Below are 21824 nucleotides of genomic sequence, written 5' to 3'. Positions count from 1 at the left end.
TCTGGCTTTGCAAACTAATAGTAAAAATGTTGAAAATGATTTTATGTAAAAAAAAGTGCTTAAAAATTAAGGTTTGTCTTACAGTCCGTCAAATACGGTATTACTGTGGAACCGGTCGGCGGTTATAAGACTATTTTACTAACAAAGACAGTATGTAAAAAAATTTGGCTACCACTAGACTTGATACTTGGATCCCACCCGGCATCTTGTCCCTTCTGCCGTGACTGCACGCTATCTACCTACTGAAGTTTTAACATATTGCTTGCATTTTCCGTCATCTTTTCTGTCAGTACTGTCTCTCCTTCCTTCTGCTTACTGTCAATAAATTTAATGATGTTGACGACAAGACGTCGTAACAGCCCGTATAGGCATTACCAGGCGCCGATTTCTATGCTTATACTGGGAGGGAAAACTACTCACAACGCTGGACTGAAATTTGGCTGCTTCTAGTCACACTACACAGTTCGATTCCGATAATTCTGCACCTGTGGTTTACCTTGTTGAGTAATAACAGGCAAAGGAGGTATTATGTAGTAAAATAAAAGTAAATCAACCATATAGGCGTTAGTCACCATGTTACTGTAATGTTTTTCTAATTCTTATCTTGAATACTGCAACAAGAGCTAAAATTTTACAAAAATGGGTTGGAGCGATGGGCCACATAAATGTCAGAAAAGTTTTTATAGTCACATTCATCAGATTTATTGAACTGTGACGACAGAAAAATTATTTACTTGCGTTACCAGGTATAATAGGCTTGCACAAAACATTTAACCATTTAATTGTTAATTTTGCATTGTTCAACAAGTAAGATTTCAAATGCATCTCTCTCCCCACATCCACCACTGCTGGTGGCTCACCTCCAACTGCGCAACGCTACGCGCTGTTAACAGCCAACTGCCCAACACTACAATAGCATATACTCCAACAATGCAAACCAACCACAGCCTTCACACAGCACAGTCAGTGATTTTCATACAGAGCGCTAGGTGACGTTACCAACATAAAAACCTAAACAGTCTACTTACAGTTGGAGCTGCTCTGCCCTTAGGATTGTTTCTCATGTGCGTGATCTTGTAAGGACAACAGGGGATATCTACGTCACAACAAGCAAGCGTGGGAAAATGGGAGTGCGTAAGAGCACTGATTTTCATACAGAGCGCTAGGTGACGTTACCAACATAAAAACCTAAACAGTCTACTTACAGTTGGAGCTGCTCTGCCCTTAGGATTGTTTCTCATGTGCGTGATCTTGTAAGGACAACAGGGGATATCTACGTCACAACAAGCAAGCGTGGGAAAATGGGAGTGCGTAAGAGCACTGCTTTTGGCCAATAGCTGGCCAAAATACCTTGCTATAGCTTGATTCCTAGTCTGCCTATAAAAATCATACTCCTTTAGAGTAAACTATTTCTCCTGAGAAGTGTGTGACATTGCAGTTCATACTACCTGGAACCACTGGACAAATTCAGTCTCTGGATATTTGTTTTTATCATGCCTACAAACCATATTATCGCGCTATCTACAGCTACGCCTTACAGCTTAAGCGGTTTCACGGTAATCTCCACGACAAACTTTTTCGCATTTGGTGGTGGTGGTGGTGGTGGTTCGTGTTTAACGTCCCGTCGACTACGAGGTCATTAGAGACTGAGCGCAAGCTCGGGTGAGGGAAGGATGGGGAAGGAAATCGGCCGTGCCCTTTCAAAGGAACCATCCCGGCATTTGCCTGAAACTTTCCGCATTTGGTTGCATGCAGTTACACTCCATCAGTTTTTATCAGCGCTTTGCATCAACATGATTGAATATGTATTTTTAAGACTGAATATCTAGCTGGACATCCTGTACGGTTTGTAACTCCCAAGGAGTTCGCCTTCGATGATGATGGTGCGAACCTTTGTCATCACTCTGGAGCGCCATTTTTCATTCGGTGTTCATGGTGCTAATTAATGGGTTGTTTTCAACATTTTTTGAATGTCGACGATGTCCATTTGTGAAACATAATACGTACATCCCGTAGATGGTTGATCTCAGCACCTCCCGGACACCCATTTCCTGTCGCCCTCCTGATGCACATGGTGATTCATTAGCAGCTAATATTCTTCCTGTCATAATTGTTAACACAATATTTTCAAACGAGCCTTACTAAGTATTGAACTTGGGACCTCGCACTGAAGGGGTTCCTTGTCAGCAAAGGCTGAAATGGAAATGTGGTGGCAGTATTGGCCGGTCTCACCGCTGACTGTGCGCCTAGGGGGCGGACGTTGGTCGGAGCGACTAGTCGTCTTCTTTGAAGGTAAGCCAAGCAGATCTTCCACGGTGTGCACCTCGCAGCTGCGGTAGCTCGCAACGTGGTTGCACTTGTTACGCGTGGGTGGGTGCGTCTCGGGGTGCAGCACTGGTATGCACGCAGTGTCGTACCACATCACCTACCCTTTGGCAGTGGAAGCTCTACGGTGAGCCTCTCTTCTGTTTTAACTGCTCAGTGGTGACCACCTCGTTGGCCACCCTCCTCATCTGAAAGAGTTGTGGTTCTCTGCGTTGTCCTGTACTATGACAAGCTGAGAAGGCGACTCTTTATGTGTCTTGGTAAATTTTATGCACGCCACTGAGAGCACAGCAAACCGAAGGTCTTCTAAATCTTCTTTAATGTGCCTATGGTCGCACAGTGAGGAAAATCCTTGAGCAGAATCTTGAGAACCTTTTCAGGTGGGAGTGAAGAACGGCAACAATGGTGCCATTGCCTCGCTTGTCACATTCCCGTAGTCTTCGCTATTGTCGAGCTGTGCCCACACCAAATCTTTCCCCGCAGACTTGATGGTCTTGGCATCTGTCATCCACTGCTTGAGGCATTGCAGGAATTCTCGGTAATATTTTGCCTCAAACACAATGGAAGGTGGCTTGTGCTCACTCTGCCTAGCTCAGAATGCCAGGTGGGAATGGGCCAAGTCGGCATTTTGCTGCTGCTTGGGCGGCAGCTGGTTTGGGCTACCTCTTCCAGTTTAGCAGGACTGGTGTCCTGCTGTCTGTTCTACGTCTGTTCTTTGGTGCCGGGGTCAGGATGTGTAAACACTGGTAAGCGGTTGCGTATTGTCACCTTTGGCGCGCTGGTCTTCTTGGCAGTTGGTGCTTCAGCCTCACGCCTTGATGTGATCGTCTCCCAGCCTCCCCTCGTGACTGTGTCAGCTGTGGGTGGTTCCGCGGAAGCGGGTGGGGTGGGGCGATGCACTCGGACGCCATGTACATTCATGCTCGTCGCACCAAACTCGTGTCAACACTGCTCGTTGCTTGTCACCAGTCGTGGAGACAGCAACCGGTCTTCTCACTGAGGGTGATTTTCTGTTCGCAGGTTGCCCTTCATTCAAAAAATGGTTCAAATGGCTCTGAGCGCTATGGGACCTAACTTCTAAGGTCATCAGTCCCCTAGAACTTACAACTACTTAAACCTAACTAACCTAAGGACATCACACACATCCATGCCCGAGGCAGGATTCGAACCTGCGCCCGTAGCGGTCACGCGGTTCCAGACTGTAGCGCCTATAACCGCACGACCACCCCGGCCGGCGCCCTTCATTCCTCGATAGGCTTGTCTGCAGCTCTTCTGTTCCACACCTCTCCCGGAAATTGTTGAAGTTGGGATTCGGTGCAGGAGGACGATCACCACTCTATGTAATTCTCTTCTTCTTTGTCGTTCAAAACCATGCCCGTATCCGCAGGCCATGTCATCTTCGATTGGCGGGGCATGGGGGGTCGGATGGAGCCATTGACGAAATAAGCTTCGCCTGCCGGATGGCGATACATTACACCCATTAATTTGTTGAGCGCCACATTAATCAAAGGGCACGCTCATGCCATTCCTGAGGCAATGAAAAGAGAGGAGAGCTCTCTCCAGAGGACCACGTGACACATAGGAGGTGTTAATGCCGCCTCGTCCCTTCGCATGAGCGCCATAACAGCATCCGCAGGTGTCACACGTATTTACTCTCTCGACGCCGTGTCAGGCTGTTAATATAACTAGACTCGGTCAGGATGTGTTGCTACGTTTTTGTTTGCTTTTCTTTATTGAATTTCGATTCCCCCCTCAGAGGGGGAGGGGGGGCTGGCAGCAGCCTACTATGGCGCTCTGCAACGTACAGAAGAGTTAAAAACATAATGAGGAGATAAAAAACAACAAAAAAGGCGATAAAACGGTGACTTTTTAAAACTGTAACATGGCGAAAAGTTGAGAAGTGAAAATATAAAAACAGAGGGTTGGTGATGCTGAATAAAACACATAGTAATTAGACAGGCACAATTAAAAAACACGGCGATAGTCTGGTTTCTGTTCGCGAGAGTTAAAAAACACACCTAGCGATAGTATGGTGTTTGTTCCCAACACTTAAGAAGGGGACGCACAACACTAAACACTCACGTAAACACTACACTATAGAGTAGACACGAAGGCAGACGGGCGGTGAGGGGGGAGGGGGGGCGGTTGCTACGTTAGAACTGGCGACCCTATATAGGCAGGCAGAGAGTATTGCGCGAAGTGCTGTGAGTGCTCCCCGCACTGCAAAAGCTACTAGCAGCGCCGCCTGTGGTGAAGGCAAACACAAGGTATCGCTGTCGTAATTAATCGTGAAAATCTTACGCCGACTGAGAACATCCTGATTTAATGCAGAACAGAGCACGGTTCCGTGACTTGCTCAGAGGGTAGCTCTTGTTCCTATTAATAAGACTGCCAGTCAGCTAATTTCAGTGGATTATTCCAGAACACGATCCCAGTAAAGAGAAGCAGCAACCACCTAGGCCTATTTGCATTTCCTGCGCGTCCCTCAACTAAGCAACGCTCCGCTAATGCGTATTTTTCGGGTTGTTGTAAACTTGTGTTGCTGCGATGGTCCACACACCTGTCCTAACCATTTCGAATAGTTTGACGAATGTCTGCGTTATCAAAGTGACATGGAATCTTATAAACGCCAGCTTTTCTTACATTAGATGATCTTTAACAGAATCCAAAAGTCCAGTAATTTCTGAAAATTCTCCGTATTTTAGAGGATATGCTCCCAGCATATGTAAGGGAAGCAATAGATGCAGATTCTACTATTATATGCGTGGTGTGTGTTTTTTCAAAAGTATCAGTAAGGACAGACACCACACTTTCAAGATTCCACGACCATATATGTACACGATGAAAGAGAAACACTGACGACAGCTGCATGAGGGCACTGAAATAATTCAATGGTGACAAGTGAAAATTCGTGTCGAACCGGAACTCGGAGCCTCATGTCCAGCTTTTTTACTTGCCACGATTTATTTCAGTGCCCTCATGGGTCTGACGTTGATGTTTCTCTTCCATCATGATGCAGACTCATTTCGCTGTACTTCAGGTGATGGTCCGAACTCCAAGGTACGACAGATCTGCTTCTCAGAGAATCCGTTCCGTTTAAACACATGCTTTAGGTGTTCAGTTTCCCATAATAACTCCCTGACTCCTGAGTGCAAGAGACTGACAAGTTTGTGTTGTGCTGCAGAGTGGTTCCCGACCCAACCTACGTGGGGCAGATTTTCACTGAGGAAATGGTGGAGCGGCAGAAGCATAGGCGGGTCACGGACGTGGGCCGTGCTGCCAAAATCCTGGAGCGGCTGGCCGAGGCGAACGAGGCGGCAGACATGCGCATGGTGGGTAACCTATTCATTCAACTGATCCATTTCCCAGGAAATAGATGTCATTTTTACCTAAAGCTACGTCAAAGCACCACCATTGACAACTAATAGGACACAGAGACGACATGAAGGTAATATAGTTACGCAGTTAATAAGCTAATTTCATCTTACATTTATCATGTTCGTGATACCTCGCCTTGACGAACATGTGGTTTAAAAAACTATTATATTTTTCTCAATGGTAACATGAATACATCATGACGTATTTTATAATTACGGGAGATCACTTTCAGATTAATCAAATGGTACCTTTACCGTTCTCAACTTACTACAAAGTTATTGTCGGATGATATGTTTAAAAAGAAAGAAAAAGGAGTTAACAGTCTACTAGGACATTATGTTACACTTCAGAATAAAACGAGCCAATACCTTTTTTTCGAAGCATTTTCTGACCCGGTACGGCATCTCTCCTCACCTTTTGCTTTCTTGAGATTCATTTTTCTGCCGTCAGGCACTTATCTAGCTTCGTTTATCATTTCCTTCATACTTTTTGTTTGTTTACATTTGTGACCGACGGTTACCAGTGTGCTACCCGCAAATCGCGTCTGCAGACATGCGTCATCTACTGTAGTTCCAGTGTACGTGTAACTTGGTAACTGTAGCGTTCAGTTCCAACAATCAGAGCGCGGGTACATTTACGTTGTGAGCGCCCTTTGAGGATGTTCAGTTACCACTTTCATGTGTAGCGTCTTCAATTGCGTATAGTTGTGAACAGAAGTTTTAGACTGATTTGTAATTTAGTTTTCAAGTACTTCACTATGTGCATTTTTCTTCCTTTTTAAATAGATCATCTGCTGATCTGATAGTAAAGAACAGCCTGGAATATGAGACATAATGGGATCGAATCTCAGTTGGACTAGGGAACTTTAAGTCGTCGCTTTAACATAGCCTTCACGTTTCGGTGATGTGAAGAGTCGCAAGAAACGACGCGTCGTTCAGATTCCATGTTAAGCAGTAGGTCCCCTGGTCGATAACTAGGGGAGGTGAGGCAAGCGCAAGTCGCCGAAGTGGTGTCCAATTGAAAGACTTGCACCAAGCCATTGAGCCGTACGAAATATTAGTATTATTCGATGATGACCTAGTAATATGTTGAAACATCAAAATTTCACAAGACGTTCACTGTGTTTTAATAAGGCCGTGCGCCTAGTCGTATGACATCCGGACGAGACTCTAGACCAGGCTGGTCCAAACTGTGCCCCTGGGGCTCTAGCGCCCACGATCGCGCGCGGCCAGCGCCCCGGGCGAATTCGTATGTTACTGCAGTGACCGAGCCGTGTCTCTTAGCTGGCCGTTCGGACCGCCCGAACGCCAGCCGATGGATATACTTGTTCGCCCGTTTTCCCTTCGGGCACAGGACGTCTCACAAGTGCTTCAACTAAAACTGATTGACCTACAGTGACATATCCGCCTGAAGGACCGCTTTCTTATGTGTGAAACTTTGGATGACTTTAACAGCTGTCTTCCACGAGAGAAATATCATCTTTTGCACAAGCACGCGGCCAAAGTTCTCTCAGTGTTTGGTTCCACGTATATTTGTGAGCGCTTTTTCCCTCTTTTAAAGCTTGCTAAAACTAGAACCGTTCATTCCTTGGCGATAAAAATTTGACCAATTCTTTGAGGTTAGCAGTCTCACAGAATATTGTACCAAGCCTAGACAAAATCGTTTCCTCGAAAAAGAAAAAGGTGTAAAATGTTAATTGTCTTCTTTGACAATGTTGACTGTAAGAATTAAAGAGCTTTATAACCTTAATTCTATTTTAATAAGTTTTCAAACTTGGTCAGTTAAAATTATTACGTGCAAAACAGCAAACTAAGGATCCGATTTCTAAACTCTGAAAAGGGATACAAAAAATTGTAGCACGAAGTATAACAAAAAATACTTACTTGTAACTACTAACAGTAAGAATGAGACTCTATATCCCTTACATAAAATTAATTCTAAAATAGAATATTTTGTTTACGTTAGATCTGACCGCGGGACAGAGCAGTGCTGTTCGCTCTCACTCGCTCCGCAGCGCTCTCTCTCTCTCTCTCTCTCTCTCTCTCTCTCTCTCTCTCCCCTATGGCGACACTAGCGACACACGGTCGTGTACGGGGCGCTGAACTACACTGCCTTGCGCCCGCGCCCCCCACACACACACACACATACATACATACATGATGTACATGATGTACTTTCTCTTTTCACGAGCAACCAACATTCAAATGCCATTTCAGTATGAGAAATTCAATGCATAATATTTCCTTGTAAAAAGCTAATCATTTGCATGCCGATTTGACATTTGTTGCCTGCCGCTCTCATGGTGTTGCAATTTTAGTGGCCAGTTGTTATAAACAAGAAATAACAATGGTCCTACAACAGCACCTTGGAGGACACCATAAGTATTTATTTTTCAGTCGGATGAATCATTCTTATGCGTTTCCTGCACTGTCACTTGTTATCAGCCAATTGTGATTGCAAAGCCGGTGCTGTGTGCGTAGGTACTGCGGCACTCGGAGCGCCTGTGGGAGTTCCTGGTGGGACGACCGGCGCCGCTGGTGGGCGCGCGCGAGCGAGTGCGGCAGCTGTGCGAGGCCAGCCGCATCGTGGCGAACGCTCGCCTGCGCGGCCTGCGGCCTCCGGCCCAAGCCACCCCGGCCGCCCTGGAGGTCCGCGCCTGTCGCCTCATGGGCGCTCCTCTTCCTCGCGACTACCAACCGCCACCGCAGGCCGCGCGCCGCCCCAAGCCGCTGGATCTCGTCGATCACAAGTGAGCACTGAGCAGCCACACCCGAGTAACGACTACATTTTTAACCCCATGTCTTCAGTACTATCCATCCACGCACCACTTTCGTACATTACTGATCTCCATCAAATAGAACCCATCCGATATGGCTGAAGTCAGCGAGATGAGGCATGATCTATCACTCCAGCATGTGCAGTACCTACAGGCCATTTTTACGAGGGGCGCTCAATAACTAACGCACCTCTTTTTTCTGAAAGTAGGTTGGTTTCATTCAGGATTTCAATACACCATATTATTCCACACTATTTTGGCTACAAAACCCTGTTTTTCAATGTAATCTCAGTTCAATGCGATGGCCCTATGCGACCTACTGGGAGGGCCTGCATGCCCGGTTGATACCACTCTACTGGTAGAAGTCGAAGCAAACGTTTTGCTGCATCAATAACATCCCCATCGTACACGTACTGCTTCCTGCAGAGTGCATTCTTCGTTGGGCCAAACAGGTGGAAGTTGGAAGGTGCGATATCTGAGCTGTGGGGCAGATGACGAAGATCAGTGCAATGAAGTTTTGTGAGCTCCTGTCGGATGTGCAGAGTTGTGTGAGGCCTTGCATTATCATGGAGAAGGAGAAATTCGTTTGCATTTTTGTGGCGACGAACACGCTCAAATCGTTTCTTCAGTTTGCTGTGAGGGTAGCACAATACACTTCAAAGTTGGTCGTTGCGCTATGAGGGAAGACATTAAACAGAATAAGAGGCGTGATTTTAAGTAAGTACCGTTTTGAAATTAAAAAAGAAAGACGTGCTAAGATATCTCAATAATTTTATTTTTACATGAAAGCCCGTACCTTAATCTACTTTTCTACATAATTTCCGTCAATATTGAGGCACTTGTCATAACGTTGTACCAGTTTTTGAATAGCCTCCTCATAGAAGTCTGCCGCCTGACTTGTTAACCACTGCATCACCACTGTTTTGACTTCATCATCGTCTTCAAGACGCTGACCGCCCATGTGTTTCATCAAGTGCAGGAACAGATGGTAGTTACTGGGCGCAAGATCGGGGCTGTACGGAGGATGGTCTAGAGTTTCCCATCGAAAAGATGTGATGAGATTTTTGGTCTGATTCGCCACATGCGGACGGGCATTGTCTTGCAGCAAAACGATGCCCTCGCTCAACTTCCATGGACTGTTGCTTTGATTCTGGTGTGACGCAGGCCGCCCATGTTTCATCGCCCGTAACAATTTGGCTTAAGAAATCATCACCGTCGTTGTGGTACCGCTCAAGGAAAGTCAATGCACTGTCTAAACGTTTGGTTTTGTGCACATTCGCCGGCCAGAGTGGCCGAGCGGTTCTAGGCGCTACAGTCTGGAGCCGCGCGACCGCTACGGTCGCAGGTTCGAATCCTGCCTCGGGCATGGATGTGTGTGTTGTCCTTAGGTTAGTTAGGTTTAAGTAGTTCTAAGTTCTAGGGGACTGATGACCTCAGCAGTTAAATCCCATAGTGCTCAGAGCCATTTGAACCATATTTTGCACATCCGTGAACATTTTTGGTACCCAACGTGCGCACAAGTTTCGGTAATTCAAGTGCTCGGTCACAATGCCATACAAAACACTTCGAGAAACATTAGGAAAGTCATCCCGCAAGGAGTAAATCGTAAAGTGTCTTTTTTCTCTGACCTTGTTGTCCACTTCCTGCACCAAACTTTCATTAAGGACCGAAGGACGCCCACTCCGTTGTTCATCATGCACATTTGTGCGGCCATCTTTAAATGCTCTCACCCACTTTCTTACCATTCCATCACTCATAATGTTTTCTCCGTAAACTGCATTGATCTCACGGTGAATATCGATCGCTTTTAGGCCTTTAGCACTAAGAAATCTTATAACAGCCCGTACTTCACAGTCGGCGGGACTCACGACTATCGGAGGCATCTTAAACATTCAGTACACAACGTAAACAAGGAAGAATCAGACTGTAATGGCGTCGGTGCGTAGATTATGGTACAGGCTTTCATGTAAAAATAAAATTATTGAGATATCTTATCACGTCTTTTTTTAATTTCAAAACGGTACTTACTTAAAAAACACGTCTCCTAATACCTTCAGAGTACCAGAAAGCCGTCGTCATGACTTCACTTGCTGAGGCTGTGGCTTTGAACCTTTTCTTCGGAGGAAAAGTAGTGTGACGCCACTCCACTGATTGCCGTTTCGTTTCCGGTTCGAAGTGATGTTTCATCGCCTGTGACAACGTTGACAAAAAATTGTCACGATCAGTTTTGTGATGCGCAAGCATTTCCGCTCTTTATGGTCTTCTGTTAGGCGGTGAGGTGCCCACCTTTGAGTACCCCGACTGGTGGGCGAGAGTGTCGGCACTACCAACAGAGACGCTCAGTTGAGCAGCGAGGTGTTTGTGATCCGACGATCACCCTGAATGAGAGTGTCCGCACGTGCCAACGTTACAGAAGTGAGCCGGCCGCCGCACGGGGGATTACACAGGTTTGCGCGGTCTTGTTGCGATGATGACAGCCGCCTCGTCCGACTCACCGTGCTTTTGTTCACTGCTTCGTCTCTACAGACATTCTGCAAGCTCATATGAATATCTGCAATGCTCTGGTTTTCCGCCAAAAGAAACGCAAAGAAACCTCTCTGCTTGGAATGTAACTCCGTTACAGACGTCATTTGAAGGCTATGTATACCGCACCCATCGGAACTTTACGAAACTATACAAAATTGGCTGAGAAAAAAAGTGTTGCATTACTGTTGAACGTCCCTCGTATATGGTGGGGAAGGAGCAGGCTAAACCCATAATGACTACCTCTCTGTTCATATCGCTTGTTTGACACCAGTCGTTTAGTCTAAGAGAGTTTAGTCTGCCGCCGATGTTATTCAATCAGTACATTGAACAAGCAGTAAAGGAAACCAATGTGAGATTTGGAAAGGTTATTAAATTTCAGGGAGAAGGTATAAGAAGTTGGAGGTTCGTCAGTTGTAATTGTGTCAGAGAAGGCGAAGGACTTGTGAAAGCAGTTTAACGAGAAATATTTATAAACGCATAGTAATGGTAATTGAATATAATCGAATTAAATCAGATATTGCTGAAAGAAACAGATAAGAAAATGAGGTGCTAAAACTAACAGGTGAGTTTCGTTATTTGGGCAGCAAAAGAAGTGATGGTCGAAGAAGAGAGGATATAAAATTCAGGTTGGCAATAGCAAGGGAAACATTTCTGAACTAACTGCAGCATCATCGTCAGCCACGCTGTGTTTTGCTTATTAATTACAACGGTCGCTGCATTTGCACACCTGTTTTTTAACTCTTAGCAATGTAGCACAGAAGATTTGTCAAGAACATTCCTTTTGACACTACTTTCATCACTGATAAATTTTATCTTTACTAGTTCCTTAGTTACGACACTATACACCGAATTCCAAAGACTTTACATATTAAGCATAAGTAATTCTGAAGTGTCTGCAGGTGTACAACGGCGGGAAAAGGAGTCATAAGTTACAGAACAAAAAGCAGCTTGAGTGTTCAAAATGCAGTCGATAGAGACGTTATACTACGAAAGATATGATATATTAGGCCTACTGAAGATGACTAGTACCCCGAAACGCCCCTTCGCATCTGTTGTTTGTTGCTGTGGTCTTCAGTCCTGAGACTGGTTTGATGCAACTCTCCATGCTACTCTATCCTGTGCAAGCTTCTTCATCTCCCAGCACCTACTGCAGCCTACATTCTTCTGAATCTGCTTGTTGTTGTTGTGGTCTTCAGTCCTGAGACTGGTTTGATGCAGCTCTCCATGCTATCTATCCTGTGCAAGCTTCTTCATCTCCCAGTACCTACTGCAACCTACATCCTTCTGAATCTGCTTAGTGTATTCATCTCTTGGTCTCCCTCTACGATTTTTACCCTCCACGCTGCCCTCCAACGCTAAATTTGTGATCTCTTGATGCCTCAAAACATGTCCTACCAACCGATCCCTTCTTCTAGTCAAGTTGTGCCACAAACTTCTCTTCTCCCCAATCCTATTCAATACCTCCTCATTAGTTACGTGATCTACCCCACCTTATCTTCAGCATTCTTCTGTAGCACCACATTTCGAAAGCTGCTATTCTCTTCTTGTCCAAACTGGTTATCGTCCATGTTTCACTTCCATACATGGCTACACTCCATACAAATACTTTCAGAAACGACTTCCTGACACTTAAATCTATACTCGATGTTAACAAATTTCTCTTCTTCAGAAACGATTTCCTTGCCATTGCCAGTCTACATTTTATATCCTCTCTACTTCGACCATCATCAGTTATTGTACTCCCTAAATAGCAAAACTCCTTTTCTACTTTAAGTGACTCATTTCCTAATCTAATCCCCTCAGCATCACCCGATTTAATTTGACTACATTCCATTATCCTCGTTTTGCTTTTGTTGATGTTCATCTTATATCCTCCTTTCAAGACACTGTCCATTCCGTTCAACTGCTCTTCCAAGTCCTTTGCTGTCTCTGACAGAATTACAATGTCATCGGCGAACCTCAAAGTTTTTACTTCTTCTCCATGAATTTTAATACCTACTCCGAATTTTTCTTTTGTTTCCTTTACTGCTTGCTCAATATACAGATTGAATAACATCGGGGAGAGGCTACAACCCTGTCTCACTCCTTTCCCAACCACTGCTTCCCTTTCATGCCCCTCGACTCTTATAACTGCCATCTGGTTTCTGTACAAATTGTAAATAGCTTTTCGCTCCCTGTATTTTACCCCTGCCACCTTCAGAATTTGAAAGAGAGTATTCCAGTTAACGTTGTCAAAAGCTTTCTCTAAGTCTACAAATGCTAGAAACGTAGGTTTGCCTTTTCTTCAAATATGGTTCAAATGGCTCTGAGCACTATGGGACTCAACTGCTGTGGTCATAAGTCCCCTAGAACTTAGAACTACTTAAACCTAACTAACCTAAGGACAGCACACAACACCCAGCCATCACGAGACAGAGAAAATCCCTGACCCCGCCGGGAATCGAACCCGGGAACCCGGGCGTGGGAAGCGAGAACGCTACCGCACGACCACGAGATGCGTGCCTTTTCTTAATCTTTCTTCTAAGATAAGTCGTAAGGTTAGTATTGCCTCACGTGTTCCAACATTTCTCCGGAATCCAAACTGATCTTCCCCGAGGTCCGCTTCTACCAGTTTTTCCATTCGTCTGTAAAGAATTCGGGTTAGTATTTTGCAGCTGTGACTTATTAAACTGATAGTTCGGTAATTTTCACATCTGTCAACACCTGCTTTCTTTGGTATTGGAATTATTATATTCTTCTTGAAGTCTGTGGATATTTCGCCTGTCTCATACATCTTGCTCACCAGATGGTAGAGTTTTGTCATGACTGGCTCTCCCAAGGCCATCAGTAGTTCTAATGGAATGTTGTCTACTCCCGGGGCCTTGTTTCGACTCAGGTCTTTCAGTGCTCTGTCAAACTCTTCACGCAGTATCTTATCTCCCATTTCATCTTCATCTACATCCTCTTCCATTTCCATAATATTGTCCTCAAGTACATCGCCCTTGTATAAACCCTCTATATACTCCTTCCACCTTTCTGCCTTCCCTTCTTTGCTTAGAACTGGGTTGCCATCTGAGCTCTTGATATTCATACAAGTGGTTCTCTTCTCTCCAAAGGTCTCTTTAATTTTCCTGTAGGCAGTATCTATCTTACCCCTAGTGAGACAAGCCTCTACATCCTTACATTTGTCCTCTAGCCATCCCTGCTTAGCCATTTTGCACTTTCTGTCGATCTCATTTTTGAGACGTTTGTATTCCCTTTTGCCTGCTTCATTTACTACATTTTTATATTTTCTCCTTTCATCAATTAAATTCAATATTTCTTCTGTTACCCAAGGATTTCTATTCGCCCTCGTCTTTTTACCTACTTGATCCTCTGCTGCCTTCACTACTTCATCCCTCAGAGCAACCCATTCTTCTTCTACTGTATTTCTTTCCCCCATTCCTGTCAATTGTTCCCCTATGCTCTCCCTGAAACTCTCTACAACCTCTGGTTCTTTCAGTTTATCCAGGTCCCATCTCCTTAAATTCCCACCTTTTTGCAGTTTCTTCAGTTTCAATATGCAGTTCATAACCAATAGATTGTGGTCAGAATCCACATCTGCCCCTGGAAATGTCTTACAATTTAAAACCTGGTTCCTAAATCTCTGTCTTACCATTATATATTCTATCTGATACCTATTAGTATCTCCAGGATTCTTCCAGGTATACAACCTTCTTTTATGATTCTTGAACCAAGTGTTAGCTATGATTAAGTTATGCTCTGTGCAAAATTCTACAAGGCGGCTTCCTCTTTCATTTCTTCCCCCCAATCCATATTCACCTACTATGTTTCCTTCTCTCCCTTTTCCTACTGACGAATTCCAGTCACCCATGACTATTAAATTTTCGTCTCCCTTCACTATCTGAATAATTTCTTTTATCTCGTCATACATTTCATCAATTTCTTCATCATCTGCAGAGCTAGTTGGCATATAAACTTGTACTACTGTAGTAGGCATGGGCTTTGTGTCTATCTTGGCCACAATAATGCGTTCACTATGCTGTTTGTAGTAGCTAACCCGCACTCCTATTTTTTATTCATTATTAAACCTACTCCTGCATTACCACTATTTGATTTTGTATTTATAACCCTGTAATCACCTGACCAAAAGTCTTGTTCCTCCTGCCACCGAACTTCACTAATTCCCACTATATCTAACTTTAACCTATCCATTTCCCTTTTTAAATTTTCTAACCTACCTGCCCGATTAAGGGATCTGACATTCCACGCTCCGATCCGTAGAATGCCAGTTTTCTTTCTCCTGATAACGACGTCCTCTTGAGTAGTCCCCGCCCGGAGATCCGAATGGGGGACTATTTTACCTCCGGAATATTTTACCCAAGAGGACGCCATCATCATTTAATCATACAGTAAAGCTGCTTAGTGTATTCATTTATTGGTCTCCCTCTACGATTTTTACCCTCCACGCTGCCCTTCAGTACTAAATTGGTGATCCCTTGATGCCTCAGAACATGTCCTACCAACCGATTCGCATCTATAAAGATATAAAAAAGATGGCTGGTTACTGTATTTCTTCAAGTAACATAAAAAGCAGAGTAATATACCGCAAAGGTTTCACAGCTATGTTGCGTTCATGGAAAGCATTTCACACCACATCGCATCTCATCTGAGGTCTAGCAGAAAATAACGGAACTTGCTGCATGAACTATATTGGTCGATACTCAGTAAGCTACATAACTACTACGGAAAAAGTTGGTCTGAGCCTTATATAAGATTTTCAGCCGTGTGGTACAATTTTATAATTGTTTCACTATACTGAATGTAAAGAAAGTTCTGCTGAATAATGGAATCCATTAAGTTGCCACAGTGAGAACTACTTGTCTGGAACTTCCCACGATGCTGACAGAAATATAAGCTGGAAAGGGATCAAATTCAGTTTGAATGCTGCTATACTGTGGAAGAACAGCAAACATATGACCATTCTCATGACGTTGGGCAACCTTAAACACACCACAACAGCCTCTAAAAAGAATCCTAAGGAATTAAAACAATGGTGGGCCTTCCGCCTTCTTTTGCCACAAACGATGAGGTAATGGAAAGCATTGATAACTACAAACAGCTAAAAGAACGCTGTGAATTCGGTCTGTGTTTCCACAGATGGTTACATCGGTCATTTGAACTGACAATTGTTAATGCTTTCGATGCTTCCATGTTTTATGGAATCTGATTATAGAACATCAAGGTGGGGCAGAATTCACGATCGGAAATGTTCAAAGTTATTGTATTGAAACAAGAAGCAACATGAAAGATAAACGTGGACATGAAACGACTCCCTAGCTCTAGCAGAAGTTGTATTCAAACAGAAAAAGATGCATGCAAGAATGGAATAAGACAGAGATGAATATTCTTACATATGTCAAACTGTCTCTGTATACTGACCATCATTATCGGCGCAAAGTTGGTTCACTGCCATGTGCTCTATTTACCCTGCGCAGAATTTTGGGAGTGATCGTTCTCAGGGTACTGGTAATCTCTTCTTTCAGCTCTTAAACGGAAGTCGTACGTGTTGTGGGAAACGTTTTCCTTTAAGAAGGACGAAAGTCATTTATCTGGGCTTCTGGTCGGCCATATAAGAGGCCCTCAACGTCCAGTCCATAACGAAAACCAGTCTCGGAGACCAGGGGCAGCATCCTTTTGCATAACAACGTCGCCGGCCGCTGGTGGCCGAGCGGTTCTGGCGCTTCAGTCTGGAACCGCGCGACCGCTACGGTCGCAGGTTCGAATCCTGCCTCGGGCATGGATGTGTGTGTTGTCCTTAGGTTAGTTAGGTTTAAGTAGTTCTAAGTTCTAGGGGACTTATGACCTCAGCAGTTGAGTCCCATAGTGCTCAGAGCCATTTGAACCATAACAACGTCGTTCAGCAGGCGAACTTTGCCGAGGTCAGGCAACAACCGGTGATATGACATCTAGAGGTACAGTGCCCCTGTTACGGACACATCAAAGAAATGCAACCCGAAGATAAAGTCACTGGTAACACCGCCCATAGCACAACATGAGGAGGGTGTTCATTAATTTCTTCATAATAATGATGGTTGTCTTTCGCCCAGATATAAACACTTAGAGACTGCAGGCTAAGATAGACAGCACATTATTCTGTCAAACATTACGGCCAGCTCATAATGTTGAAAAAGTAACTGTTCGCTTGGATCACGTCACGTATTCATATAATGACAATAAAAAATTCATTGATGCTGCCAGGTCTAAATGACGCATAGAGGTTCTGGGAATTTCATTTCCACCATCCCCTTCCTTGTCGATCTTGCTGGTGAAAGAAACAATGATGCGTCTTCCACTGCGTGGTACATTTGTCACAGATCCTGTTTCAAAGGCCTTTCTTTCCAGTTTTCGAAGATTCGGCTCAGCTGAGGTTTCTTTCTTGAAGCAATTAATTTAAAAAAAGTATTCCGTAATTTCATCATATGTTCCACCTCTTCGCTTCTTTTCATGCATCCATACACTAAGAAGACGTTCTTCAATGGCGAATCTGGTTGTGTTGTAATACATAATTTTTTACAATGTTATCACTTTGCAAAGGCGCCCATACCCGACAACAGCGCGGAAGGGAGGAGGCGTCCATCCCCCAGCTCTTAAGGAACAGAAAAAAAAATCCTGTGTAGTCAGATGTTTTACTTTCAAGAAAATGATTTAAAAGTCGGTACTACGTACAATTTTAATGAGGTCGCAACTGGAGCTTTTTTATGGTTACTTATAAGTCGCCATTCGTCTTTCTCCCTACAAACATCCTATGGGCGTTCTTGTCACATCGATAGCAAAACAGAACACGAACACATGCCGTAGCATTTGCCCGAACTAAAAGCAAAACAAAACGATCACATACCGTATTTTCATAGAGTGATACCTGCATTGTTGTAATTTGACGCATGGTAATTATCGCTTGCGTTGTTGTAATTTGAGTGACGTCTACCAGAAGGCAGACGCACTGCAGGCACTTAGAATACACATCCAATCCAGCTCCATGTAACAGCGAAACTATCAGTGCTTTATTTCTAAACTTTTAGGCGCTTGAACGCGCCCCGCCCCCCGTCGGCCACAGAGAGAGACTTTTGATAAGACTTACAATGAGAAATCATTTTTTAGAAATTACTGTTCTGAAATAGACAACAGCTGCCACCGCCTGCCCCCTCCGTACCAGCCCGCATCTCGTGCTCGTGCGGTAGCGTTCTCGCTTCCCACGCCCGGGTTCCCGGGTTCGATTCCCGGCGGGGTCAGGGATTTTCTCTGCCTCGTGATGGCTGGGTGTTGTGTGCTGTCCTTAGGTTAGTTAGGTTTAAGTAGTTCTAAGTTCTAGGGGACTGATGACCATAGATGTTAAGTCCCATAGTGCTAAGAGCCAAGCCTCCGTACCAGTGTCACTTTGCTCTAAACTTGGCCACTGTTTCTATGTTTCGGTACGATGTATCGATACGTGGAACTGTTTCAGTGGTTCGAAAGGGCTATGTTTCACTGTTTCGAAACGGTGGTGTTTCATTCGGCTCTGTGTCGGATAACGGGACCAGATTCGATCTCGAGCCAGCCACAGAATCTGTATCGTGGTTTCAAAATAACGCTGTTTCAGTCCACTTCTGCTTGGAACAGACTAATTGTATCAAAACAGTGATGTTTCATTTCGCTTTGTCTCGGGCGAGATTCGGGCACGGCACAGATACGGAAATACATTTAATATACTTCTTCATCGAACTCTTTCAAGAGTGTCGAAATCTTTTTGACACACAACAGCATGAAGCTTAATATTTCCGAAAATAAAGCTTCGTTTCTAATTGACTGCTCTATTCCGAAATGGCGTAATATATGCTTTATAAAATCTAACAAACAATAAAATAAAGCACACTATTCGCATTCAAAATAATAAAAGTGTGAAAAACAGTCAGTTAAATTTCACATCTATAACATATGCTTCTCTGTTGATGTACAGTAATCATATTAAAAAACGCAAGTAAACCTACAACATTTTGAATTAAAAAAGGCGTAGAGTGGCAGTTTTTATAGACATACGTAAATTGGATGTACTTTCAAGCAATGTGATTGACGGATCATTGATGATGTAATGGTGAATGGGAAGGGCTGGGAAACATGGTGGATTTATAGTAATGATTCGAAACACCTTGAGCGACAAAATTTTTTTCTCTTATATTTTGTTATTTATTCGAATTATGTGGCTTTATTTGTGAGTCTATAGTCAATGTGCCTATTCTCCACAATGATTTCTTCTGTGTGCATGGATATTAGCAGGCCGGATATATATTATCCATACTAACGAAATGAGGGAATCCCAGTGCGCGTATCCGTTGTTTCTGCAGTTTGTTCCCACCTCCAGTACCGTTCGTGTTGGTTCTTCTGTCTTCAGCTATGGCATTACGATGCCCGGTATGGGATTATTTTATGAAGATAAATCCTGAGAAAATTAAATGTAACTTGTGCTCGGCACTGTTGTCGTTTAAAAGTAGTTCAACTTCTCACTTAAACAGACACTTGCGACATAAGCATCTAACAGTTAATTTAAGTGAAACTCGTTCGAAATCAGTTTTTATGAATCTGGGCAGTGACGAAACCAGTTCAGTTTCCACAGCAACTGTTAAGAAATCTGCCATTTCAGTGCCTATGCGTCAAGATGAACAATGTGTGCAAGAAATACCCAGCACTTCCACCAGTTCAGTTCTGGGTAGGTGTGGTATACAAACAAAGATTACTGGATTTGCATCAAGACCAGTGCCTTCATCCAAACGAGCCAAAATAGATGAACAGATTTTAAGACTTGTTGTTAAAGAATAACTTCCATTTAATGTAGTTGAGAGTGTAGAGTCTAGAAAAATGACTTATTTATTAAATGAAAACTATGTACCACCAAGCAGAAAAACACTCTCCCACAGTTTACTCTCTCAAGTGTTCGTCTCAAGTGTTCGACAGCACACTAGTGCGAGTAAGATCTGCAGTGCAAGCTGCATCCTACATCTGCATTACAACTGATGGATGGACATCTGTGAAAAATGAGAATTATATTGCAGTGGCTGGTCACTTCATTGATGAAAACTGCAATCTGAAGTCAAATGGTTCAAATGGCTCTGAGCACTATGGGACTCAACTGCTGAGGTCATCAGTCCCCTAGAACTTAGAACTAGTTAAACCTAACTAACCTAAGGACATCACAAACATCCATGCCCGAGGCAGGATTCGAACCTGCGACCGTAGCGGTCTTGCGGTTCCAGACTGCAGCGCCTTTAACCGCACGGCCACTTCGGCCGGCTAATCTGAAGTCATATTTGTTAACTAGTTTTAAATTCCATGACAAGCATACAGCAGAAAACACTTCCAGCGAATTACAATATGTGACTTCAACTTGGGGTATTAACAATAAAATTGGAGCTTGCACTACAGATAATGCACCTAATATGGTGAAGGCAGTGATGATGTGCAAAAGGTGGCATGTACCTTGTTTTGCACATTCACTGAATTTAACTGTGCAAGCAAGCCTTGAACCAATTACAGGCACAAGGGCAAAAGTGAAGTCAATAGTGGAATTTTTCAAAATAAGTCCTGAAGCACTTGAGAAATTACACAATATTCAGAAGCAAATGGGCTTCCCTATTTTAACACCGAAACAAGATTGCCCTACGAGATGGAATTCCACATATGAAATGTTTGACAGGCTTTTGAAAATCAAAGAGCCTTTGCAAAGCACCCTCGCCATCCTCAGTGTGGATTCACAAACAAAACTGTCCAATGAAGACTGGTCAGTAATTGAAAAAGCTTGTGAAATACTATCTCTTTTTGAACAAGGCACAACAGAAATTAGCAGTGAAAGAAATGTAACCTTGTCAAAAGTTGTCTTATTAAGCAAAGGTTTACAAAGTCATTGTCTGAGACTGAACAACTCAGTTCACAGCAATGAAGCCACTAATACAGTAATTGCTAAACTTGAGGACGGAATCTCTACCCGCCTCATTCAAAAGTTTGCAGATAAGCAATTGCTTGTGAAGCATCATTATTGGATCCTCGCTTCAGGGAGCATGGTTTTCCAAAAACTGGGCATCGATTAAAAGAAACAAAAGATGCCATAATTAACAAGTGCTGTGCAAACGACAGATACCCACTCGGTGTTCTACAGAAAATACACCACCAGCCAGACCAGTTGAGGTGAGCACATTCACCTCTAGCAGTGGCAACATTTGGCAAGATTTTGACCAAGCTGTAGGTGGCTTGATCCAAAGTGTAGACAATCCACGTGCTGTAAGTATGGTCGAGATTGATAAATATGATACACATATCACAAGATCCATTGCTGTGGTGGAAAGAAAATCATGTGTTGTTTCCTACACTGTTTGAAATAATGAAACAACGTCTTTGTATTATGGCCACCTCTGTTCCATGTGAGCGCATATTTTCAAAGCATGGGCAAACAATAACAGACAGACGATCCCGTCTTTCAAGCAAAAAAGTATCAAAAATGATATTTCTAAACAACAACTTAGAATAGGTGCAGCAGATCTACTCAGAAATGAAACAGTAAAATTTCAATTGATTTTGTTCCTCTCTGGATAGAGTGCACTGAATTTACATTTGATTGTATTTTGTTTAGTCCACTAAACTGTGCATGTAGCTACCTTACAAGAACATTTTTCTCAAATTTGTTGCCCACAGAAGACACGCTTTTGCTCACCATTCAGTGAGTTTAATTTTTTTTTTAGTGTGTTAGTTATTCATTTATGTGTTTGAGAATAATTATCTGATTTGTGTATCTATATGTTTGTGTGTTTATTTT

The sequence above is a fragment of the Schistocerca nitens genome, chromosome 2 (genome assembly GCF_023898315.1).
Source record: "Schistocerca nitens isolate TAMUIC-IGC-003100 chromosome 2, iqSchNite1.1, whole genome shotgun sequence".
Taxonomy (NCBI): Eukaryota; Metazoa; Arthropoda; class Insecta; order Orthoptera; family Acrididae; genus Schistocerca; species Schistocerca nitens.
This window is presented reverse-complemented; position numbering follows the sequence as displayed.